We start from the raw sequence: 21,025 nt of genomic DNA on the forward strand, positions 1-21,025 counted from the left end.
TCGAGTTTTCTTTGAGTTTTTTTAAAATTAAAAAGGAAAGGTCATCCAGTCACTAAGTGACCGGATAAGAAAAAATTATGGTCCGAACACTGACAAGCTGGATGATGTATCCGGACCGTGAGTAGCCGGATGGAGAATCATTTTGGTCTTCCTATAGTGGGTTTCAACTCCACAAATTTCTGTGGTCCCATATATATAGGGAGAGTCATTAAGTTGTGGATGATTTTAGCTCCACATCATAGGAGTTGCCCTAATGAGAATGATGCAGTTATGGAGTCTCCAACAGATGAAGAAACTATTGAGTCAGTAATGAATAATGAGAATGATCCTGAAGCAGATGATATTAGCGTCATACCAAATGTGTCATCTTAATATGCTATTAAAGCGATGGTCACTTTAAAAAATTACTTGCTACAACATGATAGACACATTTTTTGTGTCTAAATTGTACTCAATGTCTCTATTGTTAGTGCTCGATTTTTTGTACTAATTTTGATGTTTTGTGTGCTTGTAGGTGTTTTTGGAGAAATACACTTGTGTGGAAAAAGTTGCTCAAAAAGTGATATTTAGACTCCCGGAGAAAAGTACTAAAGGCACCCTCAATTTGGATAAGGGGCACCTCAGTTGGGCACCTGCTATTTGCACCCCCAGTTTGGTTAGGGGACACCATCTTCAACATTTCAAAAATTCGTTTTGGCGGGAAAATTTTATTCTCAACTGTGTAACTTTCGATCGATTCTTGAAGGAGTTTTGGGTATACTAAAGGGATGAAACTTAATGGGTAGTTGTGATATGTCCTAAAAAAGCTAGTATGGGTGTTTGTTTCGATCAAATTTGTCTGGATAACTTGGTTTAATCCAAACAGGGAGTTGGAGGAAAAACATGAGCTTACACGAGTTGTGGTGAATCTAAACGTGTACTGCACGTGTTTGGAAGCCTTAATCAACACTTTGGAACGTGAAGAAGATTTATAAGGAATTTAATCCAGCTGCAGATGCGTAAAAATCAAAATCATTGATAAAAAAAGAAAGAAAATATCCCGAGTAAAAGAAGATTATTTGGGATTAATGGAGGAGATTCAACGCGGGTTTTTTCTTTAAATAGATTCCCTGGGAGTCCTAGAGAGGGTGTCGAGAGTCTGGGGGCTGAGGAGAGCCAGAGAAGAAGAAATTCGAGTTTTCCCAAACTCGGTTTCTGCTGTTGCTGCTGCTGCACCAAGAACACGAAGAACATAAGACCCACAACAAGCAGTCTTATTTTGCTACAGTTTCAGCGACTGTCATATGACAGTCTTATTTGTTACAGTGACAGTCTTATTTGTTACCGTCGCAGGACAGTCTTATTTGCCTGAGGGTCGTAGTTCTCTGGTTTGTAACAAATATAATTGTTACAAACCCGGTTTTGAATTATTTCTCCCTTTTCATCATTTGTAAACACCCTTTGAGCAATAATAATGATTTTTGAGCGTGTTTCCAATATGATGAGCGGCTAATTCTCCAATAACCAAGGCAATGAGGAAGCTATTTACGCATGAATAATTGGTAACTATTTTATTTTCTCTAATATTTAATTATAATTCACTCAATCACTGCTTTTGCAGAGTTTTAAATTGTTTGCGTAATTTTCCTAATCAGTTGTGATTCAATTAGATAGGTTATGCTTTGTTTAGATAATCTATGCTTAAGGGATACAATTGATGTTTGAGAATTTGCTTAATTATTAGTGAGTTAAGATATAAAGGACTTAAAAGATAATTAGAGTTTTGGATTATTTACCATCATTAATTCATGTGTAATAGTGGAATCAATGTCTTGGTTGTTTTCTCATACCTCTCGCCCACTTTGTTAATATTTTTGTATATAATTTTATTAAATCTTTAAATTTAATCTTCACAAGTCCGAGAGTTTGAACCTCATTACTACAACATCATTCAAAAATTAATATCATTTTGGCGCCGCCGACGCGGATTTGTGCTTAGGTAGAATTTTTAGGTTTTTTTTTATTTCATTTGTTCTTTTACGTTTCTTTGGGTGTGTCTTTGTATTACAGGTTTGAAATTGGATACTAAAGACTTGGAATCAAAGCTTAAAGCCAAAAGAGAAGGAAAAAGACAAAGCAAAAAAAAAAAGAGCGAAAGAAAAAAAAATTAAAAAAAGAGAGAATTTATTTTTTTTGTTTTTTTTAGAGACCTTATATTTTTTGTAATTATTATTTTTTATTTCTTTTCTTTTGCACTTTATTTGGACTTTGGACTTGGACAATTATTTTTTTTTAAACCCTAAGGAAGGGTATATTAAATATAAAACTGTTTGCAGGGAAGGACGACGATTACAATATCGTCTCGGCTCCTCGGGTTCGCACATGACATAGGAGTCGTGGCCCGAGTCGACTTCAGCGGTTCTGCGCCCGTCTGGTACGGGAGGTAAGCTTTCGAAACACCCGTGAATCCCCTGTCAGCGGGTTTATTGTATGCCTTAAGGTGAATATATGCTGAGGATTTGAATACGGTTGTTTTAATTTCCTAGTAAAGGGCAAGGCCTGGCCAAATTAAGATAAGGACTCGGATTTTATCACCGTTTCCTTCTTGCCCTCTTTAGGAAAACGAAACCAAACGCGAACCTAAGCTTAAAATTTTTACTAGAACGAGACCTATAGGGTAACGAGATTAATAGGAAAGTCGTTCGAAAAATATTGGTTACTCTTTTGAGCATACTTTGAAGTTCATGATGGTTTCTGCGAGTTGAATGCGCGACTGCGCCGCCTTATAATACCAGTGAGACCTTGGGTATCAAAGCTCCTCGCAGCTTCCCTCGTCTCAATTCAACTTACTTAAACTCGGATTGATTCCAGAGAGGTTTTCTCAGATTGTAACGAATTCCTTTTTGAAAGATTAGAAGCTGGTCTAGAATCAATCTAAGTGGAGCCATCATGCTTGTTGTTTGCTAGATTTTATAGGTTTGATTTGGTCGAGTCAGCCTTTGTTTGTGATTGTGTAGAATTCTCTTGCAATTAAGAATGTCGAACTGGTATGATAGAAGCCAATACAATGATTATCGACCTGAATTTGAATATGGACATCATCCTTTTTATGACCATGTTGGGAATAGTGGTTGGGAACGCCATCCTTTGGAAGGATATGGGTCATACCCTGGTGAGCCCAATTACTATCCACACATGCATCAGTCTTACGAGCAAGAAGATTATAGTACTAGTTCTTCGTCTCTATAGGATACAATCAAACTATTGAAAAGTAGTCTTTTTTATGATCCCTATGTTCCTATTCCTCCTTTAGAAGAGTCCCTCAGGAAGTTAGCTGAGTCGACGCGTAAGTTAGTTGAGATGAATAGTATAATTATAGACGAAAGAACTACAATAATGAGTGAACCTTCTTTAGAAGACCACCTCAAGCGGATAGCTGAGACGAACGAAAGAATTGCTCGAAATTACTTGAATTGCCAATATAGTGTATCCAATAATACCCTTGAGAATGAAGATAGTTATTTACATAATCAAGATAACAAGGTTAGAATTGGTAACACTACTTGTTTTGATGAGGTTCGATATTTTTCATGTTATTATGATGAGGATAGTGTTGATGGAGAATCATACTTATGTAGGAATAGTGATCAGGAAATGGATACTCCAATTGAGCTTTACAATGATAATAATATTTCTATTTCAAATCCAAATAATTTTAATAATTATTCACCTATTCAAAAGGACGAGGATTTGACTAGAGATACCCTCGTTTTAGACGATGTAGTATTTCCTGTTTACAAAGCCGATAATGATTTAGAGGAACGAGTTTATTCTGAGAATAATGTTTTAGAGTCTAGCGATTTAGAAACAATAATCTTAGACGAAGAAGATGAACTCGTAGATCTTTTAAATATGAGTAAGGATGCATCACCTGAGTATAACCTAACAGAAGCAATTGACCATTTTCAGGATTCCGATGATCTAGAAATTAGGGAAATTGTAGTTAGTCTACCTAGAGACACCCAAAACTCTAAGTTTGGGGGTGATTATCATTATCCATGTGCTTTACCTTTAACTCTTAGAAAGTTCCCTCGTGTAGGGCTTGACATTTGTGCCTCAACCATCGTACAAGATTATCTCCATACACGTTTTCCCGAACCTAATAATGTCCAGAAAGAAGTTCAGTCATTAGAAACCCATCCTATGGTTGATGTGGTTTGCCCAGGCTATGATACCCTTATTGAATTTGTTTTCCCACCAAATAGTTTTCTTCCAAATGTGGGAACGTTTATATTTCAAATGTGTCGAATATTTAGTTGTGAGACTAAACCTAAATGCTTTAGGAAATTAGAATCAACACATTGTCTTAAGAATGACTACTACCCTCACTGTGGTCAATTTTGTAAGTCAAACCTGATTGACTTTGAGGATCCTCAATTATTTAGGTTATTATTATGTGCTTCTAATTTTTTATTTGAGTTTTTACAGACTCTAGGACCTAATAATTCGGATCTTACTTTTGAGGAGTTGCAGCCTAAAGAAATATATTTAGACCCTTTTATAGAACCTGAACCTGAACCACAATTAGATGTAGTTGTCTTAATCTAGAAAATAGGTAAGGGCATGCTAGTCTTGTTTATTTTCTTGGTTTACTGCAGTTTCCTTTGGTCAACTCTATTTGGTTTTGAAGACCCACAGTTATTCCGGCTACTGTTATACGGTTCGAGTTGACTAATCCTTTCCTAAGTCTGGCTGAAGACTTTAAACTTAGCACTTCTTGGGAGGTAACCCATGCTCATGCAACATGGTAATATCTTTCCTTAACTCTTTTTCTTCAAGTGGTAACAGTTTATCCTTGTTCATGCTTTTAATTTTATCTTTAAAACATCGAGGACAACGTTAGATTTAAGTTTGGGGGTGGGGAAGAAATTTTTAGTTGCACTTTTGAAACTTCTAGCGTCATATGGTACCCGGTTAGCTAAGTTTACATACTGTTTCTCACCGAAAATATAGAAATTGGAATGCTAGGGATAACAACCTTTTGATACATTAGAGAAAAAGACATTGAGATCCTTGAAATTCAGGAGAGAACTTGTTCCTTTTAGAGGGTAACCGTGATGGACCTAACCATATATGATGGAAAGGTAAGTAGGTCAGGAAATGCCAGAAAGACACAGCAACCTCACAATGTAGTCTTAGTTACTGGATTGCGACTCTCTCTCAGTAGAAACTTATCATCATCAATAAGTGGAGCGACATCAAAATCTATGAAGAAAGTTGAAGACGTTTTAGGTTTAGAAGCAACAATAGAAAAGAATAATTCAAAAATAAAAGTTGAAGTTATAAGAGTAAATGATATAAGTTGTTAGAATCCATGATACCAAGACATCACAAGTTGCGAAGATCCAAGTTTTGAAAGTCCTTCTCTCATGGCCATGTAAATTGTTGTCTTGTAATTTTTGTTTCCAAAAATAAAATAAAAATAAATAAAAAAAATAAAAAAAAATGAAAAAAAAATGAAAAATGAAAAAAATCATCGTTACGTTTTGTTCAATAAGGCCAATGGGAAGTAGAAAGTTATAAGTCAAGCAAGAAATCGAAGAGAAGAGTTAATTGCCAAGGTTCTATGAGGTTCGATAGTTTATCATCAACAGTTGAAGACCGAAGAAGACGTTGTTTCTACTGAGCACTATGAGAGAGTCGAAGAAAGATACATTTGGTTGCTTTGTTAGTCCGCTTTCAATCTGGCATAAGATCTTTCTAGCACTGGTTTAACTCATCACACGTAATTAGTCCAGCTGTGTAGCAGATGTCCCTCTCATCTTTATCTCTCTCCTAATCTTATCCATATGTAAAGCAGCGGACGCATCTTACAATGTTTATCTAGCTGTGTAGCGGATATCTCTTTATCTAGCAGTGTTTCGGATGTGTCTCCCCTTTTCTTCAGTCAGCTTTAGAGCTGACACCTTTAATTTATCTGGCATTCTAGTTACTTGGAGATAGGTTGAGAATATGTATGTCCTCATAGATCTTTGGATACTTGTGACCAATGAGAAGTCATGGTTTTGTGGGTACACCTCTGGTAAACCCTCCCGAGATTAACTCGGTTCTATTTTTTGTTAGTTTTGCTCGAGGACTAGCAGATAATAAGTTTGGGGGTATTTGATAGACACATTTTTGTGTCTAAATTGTACTCAATGTCTCTATTGTTAGTGCTCTATTTTTGTACTAATTTGGCCAGGCCTTTCCCTTTACTAGGAAATGAAAACAACCGTATTCAAATCCTCAGCATATATTCACCTTAAGGCATACAATAAACCCGCTGACAGGGGATTCGCGGGTGTTTCGAAAGCTTACCTCCCGTACCAGACGGGCGCAGAACCGCTGAAGTCGACTCGGGCCACGACTCCTATGTCATGTGCGAACCCGAGGGGCCGAGACGATATTGTAATCGTCGTCCTTCCCTGCAAACAGTTTTATATTTAATGTACCCTTCCTTAGAGTTTTAAAAAAAAATTGTCCAAGTCCAAAGTCCAAATAAAGTGCAAAAGAAAAGAAATAAAAAATAATAATTACAAAAAATGGAAGGTCTCTAAAAAAAATAAAAAAATAAATTCTCTCTTTTTTAAAATTTTTTTTTTCTTTCGCTCTTTTTTTTTTTTGCTTTGTCTTTTTCCTTATCTTTTGGCTTTAAGCTTTGATTCCAAGTATTTAGTATCCAACTTCAAACCTGTAATATAAAGACACACCCAAAGAAACGTAAAAAGAACAAATGAAATAAAAAAAAACCTAAAAATTCTACCTAAGCACAAATCCGCGTCGGCGGCGCCAAAATGATATTAATTTTTGAATGATGTTGTAGTAATGAGGTTCAAACTCTCGGACTTGTGAAGATTAAATTTAAAGATTTAGTAAAATTATATACAAAAATATTAACAAAGTGGGCGAGGGGTATGAGAAAACAACCAAGACATTGATTCTACTATTACACATGAATTAATGATGGTAAATAATCCAAAACTCTAATTATCTTTTATATCCTTTATATCTTAACTCACTAATAATCAAGCAAATTCTCAAACATCAATTGTATCCCTTAAGCATAGATTATCTAAACAAAGCATAACCTATCTAATTGAATCACAACTGATTAGGAAAATTATGCAAACAATTTAAAACTCTGCAAAAGCAGTGATTGAGTGAATTATAATTAAATATTAGAGAAAATAAAATAGTTACCAATTATTCATGCGTAAATAGCTTCCTCATTGCCTTGGTTATGGGAGAATTAGCCGCTCATCATGTTGGAAACAAGCTCAAAAATCATTATTATTGCTCAAAGGGTGTTTACAAATGATGAAAAGGGAGAAATAATTCAAAACCGGGTTTGTAACAATTATATTGTTACAAACCAGAGAACTACGACTCTCGGCAAATAAGACTGTCCAGCGACAGTAACAAATAAGACTGTCACTGTAACAAATAAGACTGTCGTACAACAGTCGCTGAAACTGTAGCAAAATAAGACTGCTCTCTGTGGGTCTTATGTTCTTCGTGTTCTTGGTGCATCAGCAGCAACAACAGAAACCGAGTTTGGGAAAACTCGATTTTCTTCTTCTCTGGCTCTCCTCAGCCCCCCAGACTCTCGACACCCTCTCTAGGACTCCCAGGGAATCTATTTAAAGAAAAACACGCGTTGAATCCCCTCTATTAATCCCAAATAATCTTCTTTTACTCGGGATATTTTCTTTCTTTTTTTATCAATGATTTTGATTTTTACGCATCTGCAGCTGGATTAAATTCCTTATAAATCTTCTTCACGTTCCTAAGTTTTGATTAAGGCTTCCAAACACGTGCAATACACGTTTAGATTCACCACAACTCGTGTAAGCTCATGTTTTTCCTCCAACTCCCTGTTTGGATTAAACCAAGTTATCTAGAAAAATTTGATCGAAACAAACACCCATACTAGCTTTGTTAGGACATATCACAACTACCCATTAAGTTTCATCCCTTTAGTCTACCCAGAACTCCTTCAAGAACCGATCGAAACTTACACAGTTGAGAATAAAATTTTCCCGCCAAAACGAATTTTTGAAATGTTGAAGATGGTGTCCCCCTAACCAAACTGGGGGTGCGAATAGCAGGTGACCAACTGAGGTGCCCCTTATCCAAATTGAGGGTGCCTTTAGTACTTTTCTCCGGGAGTCCAAATAGTACTTTTTGAGCAACTTTTTTCACACAAGTGTATTTCTCCAAAAACACCTACAAGCACACAAAGCATCAAAATTAGTACAAAAATCGAGCACTAACAATAGAGACATTGAGTACAATTTAGACACAAAAAATGTGTCTATCACAACACGAGCAAAATGTTCCAGAAATTGTGCAAGCATTGCATAAAACTAAGGATACAGTGCATTTTGGTTTGAGTGGAAGAAAAAGACAATCAACCATAGATGATTTTTTTTTGAGTTCACTCCTACATATATTTTTATGTAAAATTTTCTGATTATGTATTTTGGTGTATTTATATATATATATTTTTTTTTATATATAATTCAGTGATTATTCGTTTATATTTCTATAAGGCCTTTAAGGATCCAATTTTTTTTATTCATTAATGCATTAAGCGAGGTTATTCATTTATCGAGGTTCAACTGTAGTTCATCACATGCAATACGATTTCAAAGATCGACGAGTCTAAGTTAATTGCCTCGCTAAAACTTCGTCAGGAAAACCGAGAGGGACAAAACCTGAACTAAAGAAAAAGAGTACAATATTAAGCAAACTTAGAACATAGTTGGACTCAAATATGTTTCCTCATTAAAACCTTGACGAAGGGAAAAGAGTACAACGTGATAGATGCAAGTAAAGGTGATCCGTTGCAGATGATCATTTTGCTCCGTTGAAGTTGACTAGTTGCTTCACAACTCTTATGGCATAAAATCCTTGTGGGAAAGAAAATAGCCTTAGATGGGAAATTACATTCCCGGTGTTTGTTTTTGTCTCATTAAAAACCTTGCCGAGTAACAAAACCCTATGGAAAAAAGCAACCTCGGTGAAGGAAAATAGTCCAACACACCATTAGATGCTCTCCTGATGTCAGACAATTTTCATTAATCTAATGCAGTCAAAAGGAGTTTATCACACTTTACTTTGGTGACCGAATGTTTATAAGACCATGTTGTTGATTCTGGAAGTTGCGTTGCATAAGAGAATATCGCGTTTCATTTCTTTGACTCAGATATTTTCAGTAATATCAACGCGATCTTTATGTCTTCAACGTTTAACATACTTGATGTTTTTAGTGTTGTCTCGCCAAAAACCTTCTCGAGTAACAAAACCCTTTGGGAAAAACTATTCTCGATCGAAGGGAAAAAGAGTACAACACAACTTCAATTTCGAAGTAAAATATGTCGACGTCATATCCTTGGATCCTCCCCCTGATGTCGGCATATCCTCTTGATTACTTTCAGAGTTTTTCCAGACAGTTCCTCATGTATTTTTCGAAACTGAATATCGGTAATGGCCTAGAACATAGTCCACCATATCTCCCCATGATTACTTTCGATGGAGAAGAGATTATTGTTTCTTCATAATCAACAACTTTTGAATTGCACTTTCATTAGCATTCTTTTTAATGTCTTTGCAGGGATAAAACAAATTTATGTCAGTGGTTACTTCTAAGTACCTGATTACATTCACTATTGCTAGAGCATTGCTCGGTCGAACTCGCATGCATTGCTATCTCAAGCATCTTTGTCAATGTTACTGATATAAACTATAAGTCTTGATTTCTAGTCTACTATAGCTAAGGTCTCGGACTAGGATAGAAAGTGTATTTGAGCTCAAGAACTCCATGGCAATCATCATACAAGACGAAGGACTACTCAAGGAACCGGTGGATATTCGTCGACTAAAAGGCATGTGGAGACTTGAACTTATCTATCCCTCAAAAGTATATTTATCTCCTATCTTGAGACAAAAGTCGTTTTGCTATATAGACTTAGATTATACACATTTTCTATTTCGAGCCGAGTTTATCTCGCTTATCTATTTCTTGAAATATGTGTTGGTAAGCTTTCGCTTTAGACAAGTTCATCTTTACCTAGTGACGAAAGTCATGATAAGTTTCAATCACTTTGAAAATTGCTTACTTTGACGAAAAATAGTTTGTGAATAACAACTATAGAATATCAACGTCCTCTAAGAATGTTTCAATGATTCAATTGAGAGTTTAGATAATATAACCATTGGAGGATATAAGCATTGTTGTGGAAACACATATATGTATAAGTTTTTATTCCTTGAACCGAAGTTTGCAAAATTTGTTGATCAAGAGAACCGGAATGGTGGCTTGAGCCAAGTCCGCGAACTGGCGGAAGTTCTCGACCCGAGAAATTCTGCTGGAGTTTGTGAACTCCGTCCGGGAACTTAAGTCCGCGAAATCGAGTAGGTTATATCTAAAAACGATGTTTGTGAACTTATTCTTATATAAACTAAGGAATGCAAATTGCAAACCGTGGCTATATAGTTCATGAATCGATTCGAGTGAATCAAATCGTTTTTGCTTCAATTGTGTCTTTTTTAGTTACATAAGATTTCCTTGCAATTGAAAAAATCTCTAACTAGTTCATTTGAGTCACTTGAACTAGTTATGATGAAGAAGAATATGGTTGATATGAAAGTGATCATATGGCTAACCATTTGGTTGACTATTGTTGAAGCAAAAAATGTACAAGTTTGGGTACGGTTACACAAGCCTAGAAACGTGCATTTCATTTGTGTGTAACAAGCTAGTTTTCAATCTAACGGTTGAAATATATTAGCTTGAATCTAATCAGGTTTTCATCTAACGGTGAATATTGAATGCTTTGTTACCAAGCTAATATTGATTGCAAACCCTGATTTGAAAGACTTTATAAGGGAGAACTCTAGCAACTGGGAAACCTAATTCCCACACCTTCTGTGTGATACTAGTTGTGCTAAGCTAGAGTCGATTTTCCTTTAACCTTTGGTTTCTTCTTGTAAACCAGGTTAACGACTTAAAGACTTCATTGGTATTGTGAAGCCAGACCGATACTACTTTCTTGTAGTTGTGTGATCTGATCTTGTTGTTTCTATCGTACGAGTACAATTGTAATAATTGGATTTGGATTGAGATTGATATCTCCGATAGGCAAGATATAAAAGAAATCACAAACACTTCGTCTCATCGTTTGTGATTCCGCAATATCTTTTTTTGCTGCGTCGATTAAGATTGTTGTGAGGTGATTGATAATACTAGGCTGTTCTTCGGGAATATAAGTCCGGTCTATCAATTGGTTCCTGTTCAACTTGATTTATCAAAAGACGGAACAAAACTCGTAGGTATATTCGTGGGAGACAAATTTATCTATTACCGTACACTTTTCTGTGTGATACAGATTTGTTTATTAAAGTCATCGACTTTGGGTCGTAACAACTCTTAGTTGTGGGTGAGATCAGCTATGGGAATCAAGTATGTAGCATCATGCTTGGATCAGTGACATATGAGCATAATTGTACCTTGGATCAATGTGAGATTGATTGGGGTTCAACTACAGTCCAGACCGAAGTTAATTTGGAGTAGGCTAATGTCTGTAGCGGCTTAATATACAGTGTGCATTCAAACTAGACTAGTCCCTGGGGTTTTCTGCATTTGCGGTTTCCTCGTTAACAAAATTCTGGTGTCTGTGTTATTTCTTTTCCGCATTATATTTTGTTATATAATTGAAATATCACAGGTTTTGCGTTGTTCAATCAATTAGAATATCCGACCTTTTGGTTGTTGATTTAAATTTATTGACACTTTGATATTGGTCTTTGGTACCATCCAAGTTATCTCTCTAGTATTTGATAAAGACTCGCAGATTTCTATTTGCTTGAGTATATATCAAATCGAGAGATTGAGATATAAACTCTTTGATATACTTTTTATCTGGATTGAGTCTGACTGTCTAGTTGATTCTCTAGAAAGTATATTGGAGTTTGTCCAGACATATTGCTAAGCGAAATATTGGGTGTGGTTGTTGTACCCCCACTTTTTCAATTGGTATCAGAGCAGGCAAACACTCTAAACCTGATAAGTTTGTGTTTGTTCGTTCCTTAAAAATTGTCCCATATGTGGGAAATTTCTTTGGAAAACTTGCTCTTGGCATCTGTAACGCACGCTAGAAGTCCTTAAAGATTGCTCAAGGATTATTATGGTTAAAACCTCCGGGTTCACATGATAATCTCATTTCATCTAAAAAGGAAAATTTAGATGATGAGAACCAATCTAAAGGAAAAAATAAAAAGAAGGAAAGATTGAGGAAACATTCGTCACGCTCAAGGATATGGACCCTCACTAGATTAACTCTTGATCTTTTTGAGGAATACTGTCGTAATGGATCAATTGATAAAAATCTATTTAGAGCGTTCGAAAGCGTTTTTAAACTCTTAGAAAAACTTAATTCTATTAAGTCTAAGAATACTTCCGAAAAAGGTTATGTACATGTTAAACCGTCGAATATTATTGTACAGCATAGGATTCGGAAGAATGTTCCTTCTAGCCAGATCAAACGAAGGATAGAAAGCTCTGACTTCCCTGATTATCATCATTACGTTGATTATATCACGGGGACTGTTCACATATATCAACCATAAATGTTGCATGAGAATTCCTCTGCACATTATGCCTCTTGGTAACAAGCCAGGCACTACCTCATTTGTATATATCTTGGAATGGGGCAAGAAATGTTTGAGTTGTATACAGTTTTGTTATTCTCTTATAGAATACCAAATAAAGCTTTCTACTGCATCCATCATCTCTCACAAAAGTGTGTTGTCACGGGATGCATAACCTTTGATGTGCAAACGGCTAAGAAAATCCCACTTTCCTTATGTGGGTCGCGGTTCACAAACTGGTCCAAGCCCATTTTTGGTCTTATAAAGAAGAAGTCCGCGCACCCTCTTCTTCATCACCCGTCCGTGTACGTAAACCTCTAGGGTTTTGTGTGTTTCCTCCATTGAAGCCTTCTTGGAGAAATCGAAAGAAAGGGTGTTCAAGATTCACTCCAAGTAAGTAAATTCCTCTTGTTCCTTTCAATTTCTTAGATCTCATGATGAATTCTAAGGGCTCAAAAAGAAGCTCCAAAAGCTCAAATACCTCTAGCATGGATTCTCCTTGTGACCAAAATTCTCTTAGGATTAGGTTTGTCGATGATTCTTGTGCTAGAATTTTTGAAAAGATTTCATCTAAAGGTTTTATCATAGAAAATAAATTGGATCTCTCTAGTGGGCATGAAGAGGATTTAGCTTGCTTCAAAAAATTCAAGCTTGGAAATATCTTTGATGGTCATGGTCAAGGATTTGATTCTCTCACAAGAATTTTCTATGCCAACATTCATGATGTTGATCTTAATAAGATGGAATTCAAATCCATGATAAATAGAAAAAGATTTCTTATTGATAGAGAATTAATTTCAAAGATTACCAACATTCCGTTGGGAAACGTGCGTCTTACTAGACCAAGTGATGAACGTCCATCATGTGATGAAATCTCTATTGGGCTTTGTATCAATAAAGTAGCTTGGAATCAAGGAAAGTTTCCTACTAATGATCTTAGTATTGTGTTGATGGAATTTGGAAAACTTGGTATCTCGAATCTTTGTCCCTCCACAATTGAGAATTCTTGGTGGAGCCATGAGTTTGCGGAATTGGTCTATTTCCTTGAATCGGGTGTTCAAAGTCTCGATATTTGTGGTTTTATCATCTTTCAAATGACTTCGATGACTTCACCCATGAATATGTTAGGTTACCCTTGCTTGATTGGTAAAATTTTCCGTGATCGTGGTTTTGATCCAATTGGCAACTCTCTCGGGGTTCCCAAACCAGTTCGTCCATGTACCTTCAGACGCATGAGGGAGAATGTGTGCAAAAGATAAAGAGATGCTTCACTTAGCGATTGTGACCCTACCACCTTGAGCCTTCTTCAAAAAATTCACAAGGGCGTGTGTAAGGTCGATTCAAGGGTGAAGTGCGTACAAGAACAATTGTCATTGGTTACAACTAAGTTTCCCGAGTTCAAGGAAGATTTGAAAACAATTCAAGCATCTTGGAGTATTTCCGATGAGGAAGACAATGAGTAAAAGATGATCTATTTTCCTAGTAAATCTTCAATTTTCTTGTTTTTGCTAGAAGAATAACTAGAGTTTGGAATAGCCATTATTGTGATTACACATAGATATGTCCAATGGTTTCATCTTCATGTTTTTAGATTTATTGGTTTAAATTCTAAATTTGTTTGGAAGATGATTTTTGCAGTATTAATATTTATGGTTTTTATATATTGCAATATTGTTATGGGATATATGTGTTTACGTCCGTGAACTATGATTGTCCCATACCTTGTCAAAAGTAAAGTCTTTCGTATGTCGATATGCATGTATTGATAAAAGAATGAATAGACTTTTGACAAATAAAAAGTTAAGCCTATTATGTCAATTATTGATGGAAGATAGGTTAAAATCTTTTGTTTGCAAGGATTATATCTATTGAATGTCGTTATCCGAATAGTGATGGAAAATAGAATGAATCCTTGTGTATTCCGCAGTATTGATCTTCCCTGATCCATATTTTATGTATTACTGTGAGGCTCCGTAAAGTGTCTTATGTTGAGAACTAAACGACCAAGTTGATTATATATGATTAGCTTAGTTGTTGTTCCGTGAGGTACTTTATGTCGAGCATATCCAACTAAATTAATCATCTTGTTTGTTTATTTAGTTGTTGCTCCGTAAGTTTTCTTATGATGAGCATGACCAATTAAATTGATTACTTTTGTAATTAGTTTGGTTGTGTATTTCGATTAGATTAATTATGGTTCTCTTGTGATTAATCTAATTGTATTTTTTTGAGTCTCCATAAGTTCACTTACGTTGAGCATTTTCGATTGAATTAATCGTGGGTTCTCTTGTGGTTAATTTAATTGAGTATTTTGGATTCAAATTCATACTTGTATGTGATTTGTTATGTCCAAAGAAATCCTTATTTTCATTCGAAATTAAGGTCGCTCTTGTTGTTCTTTCGGGAATGACATTTTATAGGGGAGAGTTCTTAATTGAACTTGTGCTTAATTGCCAAATCTTTGTGGGGAGTGCGGCTGTAGAATATTATAGGGGTTATCTTGTATCTTTATAAACTCCTTGATGAATGCATTTAGCTTCGGCTATATGATTGCATCTAAATAAGATGATATGTATTTCTTTCTTTTGGTAATGAAATGTCTCTTTCGGAATTTCATTAGGATCCCGTTCTTGTACCTTTTCCAATTTTATTGAAAAAAAGGGGAGACTTAATATGTAGTTGACACTACAAATACATATGGTTTTCGGATCATTATGTAAGGGGGAGTGGTTTCCATGTGAGATGGAGTATTGACTAAGGGGGAGTGATACATATCACCATAGTATTGTTGTTGAAGTTGTGATACAATTTAACTTTGACGCTGTGTAATGATACTATGACACTGTATAACAATGATTGAGAACTCTTGTTTTCTCGTTGTTATAGCTACGGATTTTCAACAACGGTGATGCTGAACTTACAACCTTTGGGATCATTGGAGTACTTGGAAGTGACGAAGATTTCAAGTAATGTTAAAGATTAGACATGTGGAAAAGGAGCTACAAAAGTTAAATTTTTTTTTTGTATTCCATATATATTGATAGTTTTGTCACTAAAATTGACAAAGGGGGAGACTGTTAGACAATTGCTCGGTCGAACTCGCATGCGTTGCTATCTCAAGCATGTTTGTCAATGTTAGTGATCAAAATTATAAGTCTTGATTTCTAGTCTACTATAGCTAAGGTCTCGGACTAGGATAGAAAGTGTAGTTGAGCTTAAGAGCTCCATGAAAATCATCATACAAGATGAAGGACTACTCAAGGAACCGGTGGATCTTCGTCGACTAAAAGGTATCTGGAGACTTGAACTTATCTATCACTCAAAAGTCTATTCTCCTATCTTGAGACATAAGTCATTTTGCTATATAGACTTAGATTATACACATTTGCTATTTCGAGACGAGTTTATCTCGCCTATCTATTTCTCGAAATATGTGTTGGCAAGCTTTCGTTTTAGCCAAGTTCATCTTTACCTAGTGACGAAAGTCATGAAAAGTTTCAATTACTTTGAAAATTGCTTACTTTGACTAAAAATAGTTTGTGAATAACAACTATAGAATATCAACGTCCTCTAAGAATATTTCAATGATTGAATTTAGAGTTTAGATAATATAATCATTGGAGAATATAAGCATTGTTGTGGAAACACATATATGTATAAGTCCTTGTTCCTTGAACAAAACTTTGCGAAATTTGTTGATCAAGAGAACCGGAATGGTGGCGTGAGCCAAGTCCGCGAACTGGCGGAATTTCTCGACCCGAGAAATTCTGCTGGAGTTTGTGAACACCGTCCGGGAACTTAAGTCCGTGAACCCAGTCCGCGAACTTGAGTAGGTTATATTTAAAAATGATGTTTGTGAAATTATTCTTATATAAACTAAGGAATGCAAATTGCAAACCGTAGCTATATAGTTCATGAACCGATTCGAGTGAATCAAATCGTTTTTGCTTCAATTGTGTCTTGTATAGTTACATAAGATTTCCTTGCAATTGAACAACTCTATAACTAGTTCATTTGAGTCACTTGAACTAGTTATGGTGAAGAAGAATATGGTTGATATGAAAGTGATCATATGGCTAACCATTTGGTTGACTATTGTTGAAGCAACAAATGTACAAGTTTGGGTACGGTTACACAAGCCTAGAAACGTGAATTTCATTTGTGTGTAACAAACTAGTTTTTGATCTAACGGTTGGAAGATATTAGCTTGAATCTAAACAGGTTTTTATCTAACGGTGAATATTGAATGCTTTGTTACCAAGCTAACATTGATTGCAAACCCTGATTTGAAAGAATATATAAGGGAGAACTCTAGCAACTGGGAAACATAATACCCACACCTTCTGTGTGATACTAGTTGTGCTAAGCTAGAGTCGATTCTCCTTTAACCTTTGGTTTCTTCTTCTAAACCAGGTTAACGACTTAAAAACTTCATTGGGATTGTGAAGCCAGACCGATACTACTTTCTTGTAGTTGTGTGATATGATCTTGTTGTTTCTATCGTACGAGTACAATTGTAAAAGAAATCACAAACAATTCGTCTCATCGTTTGTGATTCCGCAATATCTTTTTTCGCTGCGTCGATTAAGATTGTTGTGAGGTGATTGATAATACTAGGCTGTTCTTCGGGAATATAAGTCCGATTTATCAATTGGTTCCTGTTCAACTTGATTTATCAAAAGACGGAACAAAACTCGTAGGTATATTCGTGGGAGACGAATTTATCTATTACCGTAGACTTTTCTGTGTGATACAGATTTGTTTATTAAAGTCTCCGACTTTGGGTCGTAGCAACTCTTAGTTGTGGGTGAGATCATCTAAGGGAATCAAGTACTGTTTGTGGGTGAAAACCGTTTCTGCTGATTTTGTTAATTTTGGGTGTGTGGGTGAGAAACGAATCTAAACCCTAAACAATGTACTGTATGAGAGTACTTTTGATTCGAGAGATCAATCTGTACAATCTTGGCCTAAACCAATAAATGGTCGTTCCAGGCTTGCTTCGGTCACAAAGTGAAGGAGAAGGGTTGGTCTTAAGGAGGGAAGCGAAGAAAGTGTTGAGACCAAAATAGTTGATTCTGGAAGTGTGGGCGTTTTGCGACTTGTATCAGAAAGTTGAACTGGCTAGCTGAGTGAGAAAGCTATCAGATGATTTCTGGATGTGGTATTGTTCTCCCGACCAAAACTTGTCTTTTGGTGGAAATGGGTGAGTCCTATTTATACAAGTCGCAACAAAACGTACACTGGTCTGGTAGGAAGTGGAAGCGATTGAATGGTGGAAGAAAGCGGTAACGGGTAACGCCTGGAATTGATGTTTCCATAATGAAAGATACGTTTCACCATTATTTCTTGCCATTACTAACCGCCTCACTTTTATGACACTTTCTTGTAATGGGCGTATTACACGCCACACGCTGTAAACCGCCAGACCAATATCCTGATGAGTATCCCCCAGTTTATGACATGCTTTGATGCCTCGAGTGTTTTCATGGAAAACGTGTAGCGTTTTGCTACGTGTGAAAAGTTTAAAATTGAGAGGCTTGTCGTAAGTAAATAGCGCATGATGCTATTAGGATCGTCTTGTTTGGTCGCCTAGAACTTGCCACAAGCTCGCCGGATTGGTGGAGAACTTCGATGGCCGAGATCGCATGTCATGAAACAAGGGTAGTCGTTGATTGTGGCTCCTTGTGTTGGCGTTCGATGAGTTTAGTGGTGCGGCCAAAGGATTTGGCGTCGCGGACAAATTAGGGTTTGGCGGCACAAACCAAAGAATTGGCGTTGCGGCCAAAAGGTCTCCACAAGTCTTGCGGTTTGGTGGCGAACTTGGTCGGCTGAGATTTGCATATCAGGAGGAAAGATGGCCATTGATCATGGCCGCATCTTGTTTGCATAGCGGCATTGGCAACATGCTGGTGGTATGTCAGTAGCGTAGCCATGGCATAGCGGCACGCCAATGGCATAGCCGTGGTATGGTTCCATGATAGTAGCCGCGGCATAGCGGTATGCCAGTTCCGGCATAGCCAAAGCTAAAATTGGCGTTGTGGAAGAATTAGGTAGCAACTTTCCTAAATTAAGGTTTGGTGGTTCGAAACCCTAATTAGTGTGTGTAGTATGCGATGGCATGACACTTTTGGCATGCGCGTCTGACGTGCGCGTATGGCATTCGCACTTGGTATGCGCGTCTGGCATGCGCGTGCGGCATGCGCGTCTGGCATGCGCATATGGCATGCGCGTGCAGCATGTTGGCGCGTTTTGGGAAGTTGGTGCGTTTTGGGAAGTTGGCGCGTTTTGGGAAGTTGGCGCTTTTGGGAAGTCGACTTAGTATGGCGACCTCTTTTGAGGATGCGACAGGTTTGGAGCAACCTAATTGGTCAATGAAAGTAGGGGGCCGGCAAGCTAGGGCGCGAACACTCTTCTAGTGCGCATGGCGAGTTTAAAGCGACCAGATTGGTCGATGGAAAGAGGGCCGGCATGCTAGGGCGCGACCACACTTTTAGTGCGCTGTGGCGGATTTGTTTGCCTAATTTGGCTAAGTATAGTTTCGACCAACGGGGTCTAGTATACTGCGCGGGGCGCGAAACCCTAATTTTTCAAATTAGTCGGTTTTATGAGTTCTTTGTGAGTTACCACAATAATTGGCTGGATTTTGTATGCTGCCACTCAAAAATCCTTATCTACAGAATGCAGTGTGCTTTCCGTCTGAGAATTTTGTGCGATGGCCTTAACTTTGGTACTTGGAGGTTCATGCTACTCCGCTGCGAGTGAACATAAATCCGTTATGCTATACCGATTTAAGGGTTCTGCTGGGGAACATAGCACAGGAAAGTTCTCAGTGGGTCTTGTATTGGCGAGGTGCCGAAATTTACAGAGTGTTATGGATAAAAGTATATTGAGCGGCTCAATGAATATGTCGGTGAAGAGGTTAGTATTCGCAACACCGCTTCCTTGCAGATTGACGTCACATCAGATACAAGGTTTTACGATTTTAACCCTAAGCTAAAAACCGCCATCAACAAGTACGTAATATCCTGCTGGGATCAGAGACGTAGGAGCATAATTGTACCTTGGATCTGTGTGAGATTGATTTGGGTTCAACTACAGTCCAGGCCGAAGTTAATTTGGAGTAGTCTAGTGTTTGTAGTAATACAGTGTGTGTTCAAACTGGACTAGGTCCTGGGGTTTTTCTGCATTTGAGGTTTCCTCGTTAACAAACTTATGGTGTCTATGTTATTTCTTTTCCGCATTATATTTTGTTATATAATTGAAATATCACAGGTTGTGCGTTTTTCAATCAATTAGAATATCCGACCTTTTGGTTGTTGATTTAAATTGATTGACACTTGGATATTGGTCTTTGGTACCATCCAAGTTATCTCTCTAGTATTTGATAAAGACTCGCAGATTTCTATTTGCTTGAATATATATCAAATCGAGAGATTGAGATATAAACTCTTTGATATACTTTTTATCTAGATTGAGTCTGACTGTCTAATCGATTCTCTAGAAAGTATATTAGAGTTTGTCCATACAGATTGCTAAGTGAAATATTGGGTGTGGTTGTTGTACCCCCACCTTTTCAACTCTACCATTCCAATGACGTTGCATTGGCGCTGATCTATATCTAGCTAACAAGTTCACTGAGGATGTAACATTTGGCCGAGTACATTATGCTAAGTATAATAATGCGTCTATTATACTTTTAGATAAGGAAAGTTCATCTCCCGACACAACTTCGTCATCTTCCTTTAGACAAATTGGTCATTTATGTACATTTGAAACTTGACTAATCATGGGAGTGCTAGCAGGATGCATGTCCTTGTTAAATTGCCTGACAATGGACATATACAAATTGGTGGAATAATATACCACAAGCTCGGTCTTCTAGTTCAAAACATAGATAAGATCGAGATTTCCCCGGATTTTCATCTCGAATTCAGATTTTAAATAGCTTGTAAGATCTCTTATTCCATTAAGAGTACTTATCATGTCCATATCGTTGGCATGGCACAAAACCGTACTTGTTTTTCCCTTCCCAATCAAATATTCACTTAGACGGGTATACCACATCCTCTTGATTGTTTAAATCAATAAGTGAGTGTTCCAGTGTAACTGCAAACACACTCCGTGGTTTAGAGTCATTCGACTTGGGAAGCAAAATGCCATCATGCACTTTTGCAAATATCTTTCATCTCTTGATTCTTTCAGAGATACGTAACAACCACATACATATGCTGCATTTCAAGTCCTTTTGAAATTAATTACCAAGCTAACTAAGTAGAGGAACACTATAAAGTTCATTACAAGAGAACAATTCCATGGCTTTATGAGAAACCTCGCGCCACAAGGCGAGTCTTTAAAC

The sequence above is a fragment of the Papaver somniferum genome, chromosome 2 (genome assembly GCF_003573695.1).
Source record: "Papaver somniferum cultivar HN1 chromosome 2, ASM357369v1, whole genome shotgun sequence".
In the NCBI taxonomy this organism is placed as follows: domain Eukaryota; kingdom Viridiplantae; phylum Streptophyta; class Magnoliopsida; order Ranunculales; family Papaveraceae; genus Papaver; species Papaver somniferum.